The sequence below is a fragment of the Chlorocebus sabaeus genome, chromosome 8 (genome assembly GCF_047675955.1).
Source record: "Chlorocebus sabaeus isolate Y175 chromosome 8, mChlSab1.0.hap1, whole genome shotgun sequence".
Classification (NCBI taxonomy): domain Eukaryota; kingdom Metazoa; phylum Chordata; class Mammalia; order Primates; family Cercopithecidae; genus Chlorocebus; species Chlorocebus sabaeus.
The window spans coordinates 477,341-488,646 of NC_132911.1; positions in this window are offsets into that span (position 1 = coordinate 477,341).

Sequence of the window (11,306 nt, forward strand, 5' to 3'; positions counted from 1 at the left end):
GGACGATACGTTGTAACCAATCTGAGGGAGGAAGCATTCAGTCTCTCAGTCACATATGATAACATTGGGCTTTTCATCGATGCCTTTGGTATTGTAGTAGATCGTATTACACCATTATGGTATGATGGTTTATATATTGTATTTTAGAGTATTACAGTCTTACCAGTCAGTGTCTCATGATTCAGTTCCCTACCAGCCAACAGACAAACCAATCACATACTCCTGTAGGAACAAAGGAACATCTTCGGCCGGGCGTGGTGGCTCACGGCAGTAATCCCAGCACTTAGGGAGACTGAGGCGAGTGAATCACGAGGTCAGGAGATTGAGACCATCCTGGCTAAAACGGTGAAACCCCGTCGCTACTAAAAATACAAAAAATTAGCCACGTGTGGTGGTGCGTGCCTGTAGTCCCAGTTTCTAGGGAGGCTGAGGCAGGAGAAGGGCAAGAACCCGGGAGACAGAGCTTGCAGTGAGCCGAGATCACACCACTGCACTCCAGCAAGGGTGATAGAGCGAGATTCTGTCTCAAAAAAAAAAAAAAAAAAAGGAAAATCCTCACTTTTTTAATGTGATACCACTCTCTGCTCCCAAGTTAATCCCTGTTTGGGGCTGTGGGAACTTACACCATCCTTCTATATGTAATTAATAACTGATGTCTGGTTTTTCTGTTTAGTAAGAGATGTTATGTGTTTAACGGTGCCAGTAAAAGTAGGGCGCAAATTCCTTCCTCACCAGTGGGGTGCATGAGACGGTATTGAAACAATTGACAACACAAATGGAATGGACCAGCCCTCATGAAGGACACCTGCTCAACTTGACCTACCTGCTGTTGGCTGATGGTTCCATAACACATCAGCAGTCACCTGAGTCAGAACCGTGAGCTGATGATGGGCCTTCCGTTTGGTCTGCACAGCGTTTTGTTTTCTTCAGGTGTTGTCATCTTCTCCCACACTAAAACGCTCTCATCTCCTGGACATGAATGTTTAATTGCACCCCAGCATGACATTTGGCCTGTGCTTAGCAGGCAGTTTTGAGGTCCTGGCTTATTAATGCACAGAAGCACAGCACATAAGCCGACACTTATGTCCTAATTAGCAAGAATCAGGCTGTATCTCTGTAGTCCCTGCATCTACTCTGGTCACCATCTCTGTATGCTAAGAGCAGCCATGTGAACATTATTAATTATTGTACACTCCAAGACAATAGTTATTATGTAGGCAGAAGTAGTGGCCTTGATTGTTTCTTGTGCTGCTTCTCCCCTTGCCGCTGTCCCATACACCCTCCTGATGAGGAGTACATCCATGGTGCCTCATGGTTCAGTCACTGATGAGTAATGAAAATGGGAAGAAAGAGTTTGATATTAGCCCCTATCGAAGCATATGAAGAAGCATCTCAGCTGCTTGCATTGAAAAATTCCTAGCCAATGTGTGGGCTTTTCTTATCACTGCTGCTTATCAGCATGTCAAAAGTCGAATCTTCGGACTGAAAGTCTTGCCGGCCTTAGACATAATGGCCTTACTGCATGTGGAGCTAACCCTAGGAAGATGGAGTGACAGTCTCTGGAGGATTAGGTGGTCTCCTCCAATGTGGCTTGATGGGCTCCTGAACTCTTTCCTGTAACTATACAGAGAGTCTACACTGCCAGCGATCGTGTGCCTCAACTCTGTAGATGTAGAAATTCAAAATATTCAAAATATTCCGAAACAGTTTCCATTGAAAGGAAAGAGAAAAGCAGTCAGGTGCCACGCTCTGGTCAAGAGAACTAGTAGATGACTCACAAGAACACTCTGTTGTTACTGTCTGTGCTTCTTTCACAGCAAATATTCTGATCCTTCAGTTTGAAGGGTGCAGGGCCATTTTGCTCCCTTTCCTACTGGTAATTCTCAAGATAACTGTATGATATGCTGGGAAGGCAATATCCTGATAATCAGGTGACATTAACCAGAACAGCTCAGGCTCTATTAGAGTCCCTGCTCGAAACAGAACGGCCTTTAACGCTTGTGTCCAGCAACCACATCGTGGGAGAAAACCCAAGGTGGGCTGCTTGCTGGGGTCCCTCAGTTGTAGTGCAAGTGAAGGGTTTACAGTCAAAACTCCATCCATCTTCTCTGGGTAGCCTTCCTGATCTTGTGGTAGTGGTTCATATTGAATCCTAGGCTTCTGTTGTCTTTTGTTTGCTATTTGTAAGTAATAAATTCACTTCATGGAATTTACGTATGAATGTGTTTGGTCTCACTGTACTCAGAAAAGTTGGTAGCCATTGCACAGTGAACCCGCTTCATAATTAGTGAAAACACCTATGCCCCCCTTGTGCGACAGGAAGAAGGTTAATTCAGCCAAACATAAACTTCATGTTCATAAAACCCTGTAGCACAATTATTACCATGTGGGAGGCCTTTAACAATGGTGATGCTGATTGGAAGAACTCTGAAGGAAGAAATTTATACAAATGGGTTGGGTACGCAGGAGTCCCTCCTAACTTAAAGCAACCCTTACTCCCCTCCGTTTAAAAAGAGTGGAGAGGCCAGGCACAGTGGCTCAGGCCTGTAATCCGATCACTCTGGGAGGCCGAGGTGGGCAGATCACAAGGTCAGGGGTTCAAGACCAGCCTGACCAACATGGGGAAGCCACATCTCTACTAAAAATACAAAAATTAGCCAGGCGTGGTGGTGGTCACCTGTAATCCCAGCTACTTGGGAGGCTGAGGCAGGAGAATTGCTTGAACCTGGGAGGCGGAGATTTAAGTGAGTCAAGACCATGCCACTGCACTCCAGCCTGGGTTACAGGGCAAGACTCCGTCTCAGGAAAAAAAAAAAAAAAAAAAAAAAAAAAGGGGTGGATAAGAACTGAAACAGGTTTAAAATTTCACCTAATTGGAAATGCAAAGTTTACAAAAATAATATTTAAAGTAAAAGGTTAAGTGAGTGCTCACTGAATTTTATGCCTCCACAAAGTAGGTTGTGAATTAACTTCCACATCTGCTGAAAGCCACCAAAGTTAGGCAGCCTCCGTGTCTGAAATTCACATGTGGCTCAAATAAGAATTATACCTGGGGATACCCCAAAGTTTAAATATGGTATCCCCTGTGATATTATGAAGAATTACTGTGCATAAAACAGGTTGTCTTCCTTTAACTCTGAAAATCATATTATCTTGCCTAAATTCTCCAAAACGCATCACTCTGCGGTATCCTATAGTGGACATAGGTTTCCTGACCAGTGAGCACTAAAAGTAAGTGTGTGCAACTCACCTATGTTCTTATCAAAATGGAAATCCCCGAATCCCACCAGTTAGAATAACATGACAGAATATCAGATTTTTGGAATATATAGGTTTTCTGTAAGGTTATTAGGTATTGATTCCATTTTTAAAATAGATATCAATATATTCAGATTACCTATTTCTCCTATGTTTTAGTATTAATAGATTGTGTCTTTTAATTCATCCAGTTGGTCTAAGTTACCAAGTTTGTGACTTATGGAAATTGTAATATTCTTTATTATTTTATCATCCATGGGCTCTCTAATGTAAAGGCCTCTTTTAATTCTTCTATTATTAGGTTGGTGTCAAAGTAATTGTGGTTTTGGACCATGAATTTTAAATTTTTATAACTAGGCTGCAACACATCTTTATTAATCAAAATAGAATCCATTGCAAAGGACTGGGCACAGTGGCTTACGCCTGTAATCCCAGCACTTTGGGAGGCTGCGGCAGGTGAATCAGGATGTCAGGAGTTTGAGAACAGCCTGACCAACATGGTGAAATACCATCTCTACTAAAAGTATAAAAAGTAGCCGGGTGTGGTGGCATGTGCCTGTAATCCCAGCTACTCAAGAGGCTGAGGCAGGAGAATCTCTTGAACCCGGGAGGCGGAGGGTAGAGTGAGCCGAGATTGCACCTTTGCACTCTGGCCTAGGCGACAGAGTGAGACTGTCTTAAAAAAAAAAGAAAAGAAAAGAAACCATTACATTGAACACATTTTTGCCAATAAGAAATAAACTTGTTTATTCCATGCTTTCAGGGTTCGACGAACTCCTGGAAAGCATTTTCCGCATCCTGCTGGATGTGTAAGTGTTTTCCCTGCAAAAAGTTGTCAAGATGCTTAAAGAAGTGGTAGTTGGTTGGCGAGAGTTCAGGTGAATATGGCAGATGAGACAAAACCTCATAGCCCAGTTTATTCAACTTTTGAAGTCCTGGTTGTATGACATGTGGTCAGGCGTTGTGGAGAACTGGGCCCTTCCTGTTGACCAGTGCCAGCTCCAGGTGCTGCAGTTTTCCGTGCATCTCATCGAATGGCGTGGCATACTTCTCAGATGTAATGATTTCACCAGGATTCAAAAAGTGTAGTGGATCAGAAGACCGGCAGCTGACCACCAAACAGTGACCATGACCTTTTTTTTGGTACAAGTTTGACTTTGGGAAGTGGTTTGGAGCTTCTTCTCAGTCCAACCAGTGAGCTGGCTCTTGTATGAAATCCACTTTTTGTGGCATGTCACAATCTGATCAAGAAATGGTTCATTGTTGTTTCATAGAATAAGAGAAGATGACACTTCAAAAGGATGATTTTTAAAATATTTGGTCAGCTCATGAGGCACCCACTTATCAAGATTTTTCAGCTTTCCAATTGGCTTCAAATGCCAGATGACCATAGAATGGTCTACATTCAGTTCTTCACCAACTTCTCGTGTAACTGTAAGAGGATCGAATTCAGTGGTTGCTCTCAATTGGTTGTTATCAAATTCCAGCCCAGAGCCTCGGGCTGAGGCTGCCATGACCACCCTGTTGTCTTCCTTCTGGGGTCCCCAGGAAGCTCCCAGGACTGAATGATCCCCACAAAATACAGTGGCCAGGATGGGAGGGCTGGAGGTCAACTCCCCCCCGCCCCTACCACCACGACCAAGAGGCCCACATGGAGGTTGGCCCTGAGCTGTGGGTTCCTGTGGGACGCAGGCTCCCATGGAAACTTCAGGGGATGAGCATGGGTCCTCCTGGCTGACAGAGCCTAGTGGGCACTGGGTGTGTGGGGCCTGTGTAGGTAGATTGGACAGCACTGGGCCTAGCCAGGGAACCGGGGACTGATGTGGCCAAAGTGGGCAGCAATATGTTGCCAGAACCAAAACTACAGTGCAACCAGCCCAGCTGGTAGGGAGAAGGAGGCCTGCCTAGCAGGACCATCCACCCCTGTCCTGGCCCCAAGCCCAGTCTGCCTGCCTGTACTGGACATTACCTGATCCAGGAGGCCTGGGCATGATGGTCAGGTGGTGTGTCCTTGGGTTCCAGGCCTTGGTGGTCCCTTGGGAGCTGAGCATCCTCTGGGCAGGAGGAGGGCCCGAGGTCCACTGTTTGCATCTGCCCCTGGGGGTGTGCCCCCACCCCAGCTTCTCAGCGCACACAGGGACATGGCCAGGACTCCTCACCTGCTCTGTGGCTCCAGCTCTGAAGAGCTCACTGGGTGACTCTGACAGCTTCCTCCCTAAAACTTGGGTCCTCATCTGTGGGAATGGGGTGTCCCAGGCTCCCTGCAGGCAGGAACCCACCCCCAGCTCCTCTGGTGGGCCCTCCTGGGCTTTTTTACCTACTGGCTTGTGAGACCCGGTTGGCCAAACTTGGTGTCCTATTTTTATTTTGGCCTTTTTCTTAGTGTGTGTTTTCTGTAACTACTGCTGTGTAGATCTTCTATATGAGTTTTAGGTAGAGAATCTTGCCCACCCAGAGGTTCCGCACCCCAGAGGTTCCGCACCCCAGAGGTTCCACACGCCAGAGGTTCCGCACCCCAGAGGTTCCGCACCCCAGAGAGCCTCCACTTCGACCCCCCGGGCTGGTGCTGCCTGTGCTCCGCTTTGTGTGAATGTTGAGTGTGATGGATCCACAGGGCTGCTTGACCCTGCGTCTCCTTCCTTCTTGTTGCCGAGGCCAGTTCTGTTCTCTCTTTCTCCACCTGAGCTGCACTTGAAGCCAAGTTGAAGGATGAGAAGTGGTTGCTAAGAAGGACCCTCCTGCAGTGAATCCGCTGTGAGGAGGCTGCGCTGGCCCAGCCTGTCATTTCCTTCTCTAAGTTCATTCCAGAGGTCGGCCAGGGGCAGCCTATCCCTGCCTGCTCTTGTGGCCTGTGAATCAAGAACGGATTTTACATTTCCAAAAGGTTGAACAAATAAAAAACTAACACTTCATGACACTGAGAAGCTTCTATGTCCATAAGTAAAGTTTGATTGGGGGTGCAGTCATGTCCATCTCTTCACAGGCCACCTGCAGAAGGCTGCTGTCATGCAGCCATGGCAGAGTTGCATCCTAGAGGCAAAGATCAGTTGGCAAAGCTGAAAATACTGACTCCTGGCTCTTTAGGGAAACAGTTTCCAGTCCCTGGTTTAAGGGCTGTGTGGCAGAACCCCAGGATCTTGGTCAGCTTGTTCCTCACTCAGCGCCTACTGTGGCCTTTGCTAGTATGTCTGTAAAGTTTGCGTACTATGGTGCCTGTCATGGGGCGTTGAGCTCTGTCGTGCTAGATTTCAGGGTATCTGACTCATGGTCATCTGTCTCACCAACAGAGACCCTGTGGCCAGATTCAAACTAGCAGGAACAGTTGGTCTTTGGCAGCAGGGATACCTTCGAGCTGAGCTGCCACCCACCCTGAGGTGGTCCCATGACACCCACTGTCTCAGTCAAGGTTGGGGCAGAACTGGTGTCCTGAAGTGTCCTGCGATGTGGATCATAATAGCCAGGGGGTAGAGGAGGTTGCTATTACTCCCCATATCGCGGGGAGTGTCTCACGCCCTGCGATGTGGATCGTAATAGCCAATTACTCCCCCCTGCAATGTGTGTCCATTATTAGCAGTGTCTTTTGTTCAGGATATTAGGAGCAATCTCCCATGTTGTGTGTAAACAGCCTGCGATCGGAGAACGAATACCATCCTCTGCACCTCCGGATATTAGGAACCATATCACACAATGGGTGTACACTTTTTGGGACATTTGGGTTAATTTCATCCTGTGTTTCCCTGAATATTCGGAGAAATATCACAGGGTGGCTGTACACCCACTACTCTCTTGGCAGGAACATCATATTTTACCTACTGGAAATTAGGAGCAATATCACAGACTGGGTGTCAAGCCACTGTCATATTGGAAGTAATATGCTCTCCCCCACAAGTTATGAGGAACAATATCACAGGGGGATGTGTACCTTCTCCAGTAGTGGGAGTAGTATCATCATCTCTTCCTTTAGATGACAAGAACAATATCACAGGGTGGGTGTACAATCCGTGTGTTTTTGGAAGCAATGTCATTCTCTCTTCTCCTAGGTTTTACGACTCATATCACAGGTGGGGTGTACACCTCTTGTTATATTGGATGGAATCTCATCCTCTTTCCACATGTATCTTTAGAACAATATCCCATGGGGGCTGTCCATCCCTTCAATATTGGTACTAATACCATCTTCTCCTTTCCTGGATATGAGAAGCAATATCACAGGAGGGGTGTACACCCCTTGCAATATTGGTAGTAATGTCACCAATCCCCTGTGGTTATTAAGGAAAAAATCCCAGGGTGGCTGTACGGTTCCTACTTCATTGGGAGTAATATCACCCTCTCACCCCCTGGATAAGAGGAACCATATCACTGAAGAGGTGTCCACCCCCTTCGATATTGTCAGCCATGTCATCTTCTTCCCGCCTGGATATTAGGAATGATACCCTGGGGTTGGGGGCGGTGTACACCCACTGCAATATCGAAAGTAAAATCAGCCTCTTTCCCGCTAGATATTAGGAACTACATCACAGGTGTGTGTGCACCTTCTGGGATATTGGGAGTACTATCAGCCTCCATGCCACTGCGTATTAGGAGCAATATACAGGGGACAGGGTGGTTTCACCCCCTGCGATATTGAGAGCAATATTCTTCTCTTTCCCCTGTACATTAGGAACTACATCACAGGGGTCTGTACGCCTTCTGTGATATTGGGATTAATGTTATCCTCTCCCCCACTGAATGTCAAAAACAGTATCACAGAAGGGTGTACACCGCTGCGATATGGCCAGTAACATCATCGTCTCTATCTTTGGATACTAGGAACAACATCTAAGAGGGTGTGTATACTCCCCTGCGATATTGGGCATAATGTTATCCTCTCTTCCCCTGGATATTAGAAACGATATCCCTGGCGGACAGAGGTGGAGTACATTAAGAACAATATCACCGGGTGAATGTACACCCCCTGCGATGTTGGGTGTAGTGTCATCCTCTCTTGCCTAGGATATTAAAAACAATTACACAGGAGGGGTGTACAGCCACAGCCCCTGCGTTATTGGGAGTAATAACATCTTCTCCCCCTCTCGATATAAGGAACAATATCCCAAGGTGGATGTACATCCCCTGCGATATTGGGTGTAATGTCATCGTCTCCCAAAGTGGATATTGAACATAGTGTCACAGGGGGTTGTACATCTTCTTCGATATTGGGAGTAATATCATCTTCTCCCCTCAGGATCGTAAGCAAAATATCGAAGGGGTTTTACAACTCGTGCGATATGGGCAGTAATATCATCCTCTCCCCACCTAGATGTTAGGAACTATATTACAGGCGGTAGTACACTTCTTGTGATATTGGGAGTCATATCAACCTCTCCCACTCAGGATACAAGGAACAAAATGACCGAAGGGATGGACACCCACTGCGATAGTTTCAATAATGTCATCCTCTACCCCCTGACTATTAGAAATAATATCATAGAGAGATGTACATTTTCTTCGATATTGGGAGTAATATCATCCTCTCCCCGTCGGATATCAGGAACAAGTCTGTTAATTATTAATATTAATAAATATAATAAAAATTGATAGCAATCATCAATATTAATAATCACAATAAAGATAGTATAAATTAATACTGGTAAAAAATGTTAACGATTAGTATAACAATTAATCATAATATCACTATTAATAAAATAATGATATCAGCAATTAATGTTACTTAAATCAATACTAAGTGATGTTGGTAATAAAATAATTATTAATATTAAGAACTAATAATATTGTTAAATGACATTAATATTACTAATTATTTTCAAGAGTACATAATCATATATTTAAAATAATTATCCATAGTTAATAATGGTATCCTATTAATTGTGTCATTGATAATTATCAAAATCGACCATAGATGTTTAATAATTAATCCTATTATTACTCCTAATACCGCAGGGGGTGTACACCTACCTGTGATGTGTTCCTAATATCCAGGGACGGAGAGCATGATTTTAATTTTAATATCGCAGTAGGTGTGCACTCACCCTGTGCAGTGATGCTAATATCTAGGGGGTAGAGTATGACATGACTCCCAACATAGCAATGAATAGACAGCCACCCAGTGATATGGCTCCTAATATTCACGGAAGAAGCGTATAATATCTCTCCCAATATCGCAGGGAGGGTACAACTCATCTGTGATATGGTTCCTAGTATCCAGAGGGGGAGAGGATGATAATAATTCCAGTATCGCAGGCTGTGTTCACCTGCCCTGTGATATTGTCATTTATATCATAGAAGGGAGAGGATGATATTACTCCCCGTAGAGCAGGAGGCATACACCCAGTCTGGGATATTGTTCCTAATATCCATCGGGGGGAGAGGCTAATATTACTTCCAATATGACAGGGGGTATACATCCACCCTGTGATACTCTTCTTAATATTCCTAGGCCGAGAGGTTGATATTACTCCCAGTATCACAGACACTGTACATCCCCGTGTGATATTCCTCCTGATATCCGGAACAGGAGAAGATGGTTTTAATCCCCATATCGAAGGAGGTGAACACCCACTCTGTGATATCTTTCCTAATATGCAGGGGGAGAGAGGATAATATTATTCCCAATATTGCAGAAGATGTGCACATGCCCCCGTGATATTGTCCTTAATAATCCAAGGCACAGAAGATAATGTTACTCCCAATATTGCAGAAAGTGTACACCCCCACAGTGATGTTGTTTCCATGATCCAGGAGGGAAGAGGATGATATTACTTTCAATATCGCAGGGTGTGTACACGCCCCCGGTGATACTGTTCCCAATTTCCACCCAGGAGAGGATGATACTACTCCGAATATCGCAGGGATTAAAAACACGGGGGTGTACAGTGTCTGTGATACTAGGAGTAATATCAACCTCTCAGCCTTGGAATATAAACAATATCACAGGGTGGATGTACACCCCCTGCCACGTTGGGAGTAATATCCTCTCCCTTTGAAGACATTAATAACAATGTCACAGGGCCAGTGAACACAGCCTATGACACTGGAATTATTATCATCCTCTCCTCCTCTGGATATTAGAAATCATAACACAGAAGACCTGTACCCTCCCTGCGATATTGGGACTAATATCATACTCATCTTCCGTGAATATAAGGAGCCATATCACCGGGTGGCTGTCTATTCATTGCTATGTTGGGAGTCATGTCATACTCTACCACACTGGATATTAGGATTTGTGTCACAGGGTGAGTGTGCGCTTATTGCGATATTAAAACTAAAACCATGCTCTCCCTCCCTGGATATTAGGAATGACATCACAGGTAGGTGTACACACCCTGCGGTATTAGGAGTAATAATATGATTAATTATTAAACACTAATGACCAATTTTAATAATTATCGATGACACTATTAATCTGGGAAGTAAACTCCCAGATTTGGGATGTACTTCAGAGGTAGAATATTCATCCCGTCTTCTTTCCAGATGCCTGAGCACAGGGCCTTTCCGTGCTTCTCCCCCGATCCTAAGAGTAGCTGAGGTCGAGACTCACTGAAAGCTCTAGGTAAAGATATCCCACCATGCACAGGCTATCTCCGTTCTCTGACCTGGGAACAACTCTGACCAGGATTGCACATCTAGAAGGCCTGGGAACTGAGTGGGATTTTCTGAGCAACGTCAAATGGCTGCTCCCTTTCCACCGCCGTTGAGGGTCGTTACCTTGGTTATCCAGATCACTAGAAACTATCAGTATCCAGAATCAACAAGATCAACTCTCTGCTCCTCTGACAGCAGAAGGAGCATGACCAAAATGAACCAAAGAGCATGGCAGGAAACGATGTGACCGGAAAGCTCAGAGAATGGCCACAGGGGGATGTAAGCAGGCGTTCCCACCTGAATCATGAATAATTAATGAAGCGCAAATCCAGGGGAAATCGAGTTTCAGCAGGTGCAACTCATCCAACAGGAGATGGCCAGAGGGCCAACAAGATTCAGCAACTGAGAGTCGGGTGTAGTGTCAAGTGGGACGCGACTGGTTCCAAAGCTCTAGAAGACCATGG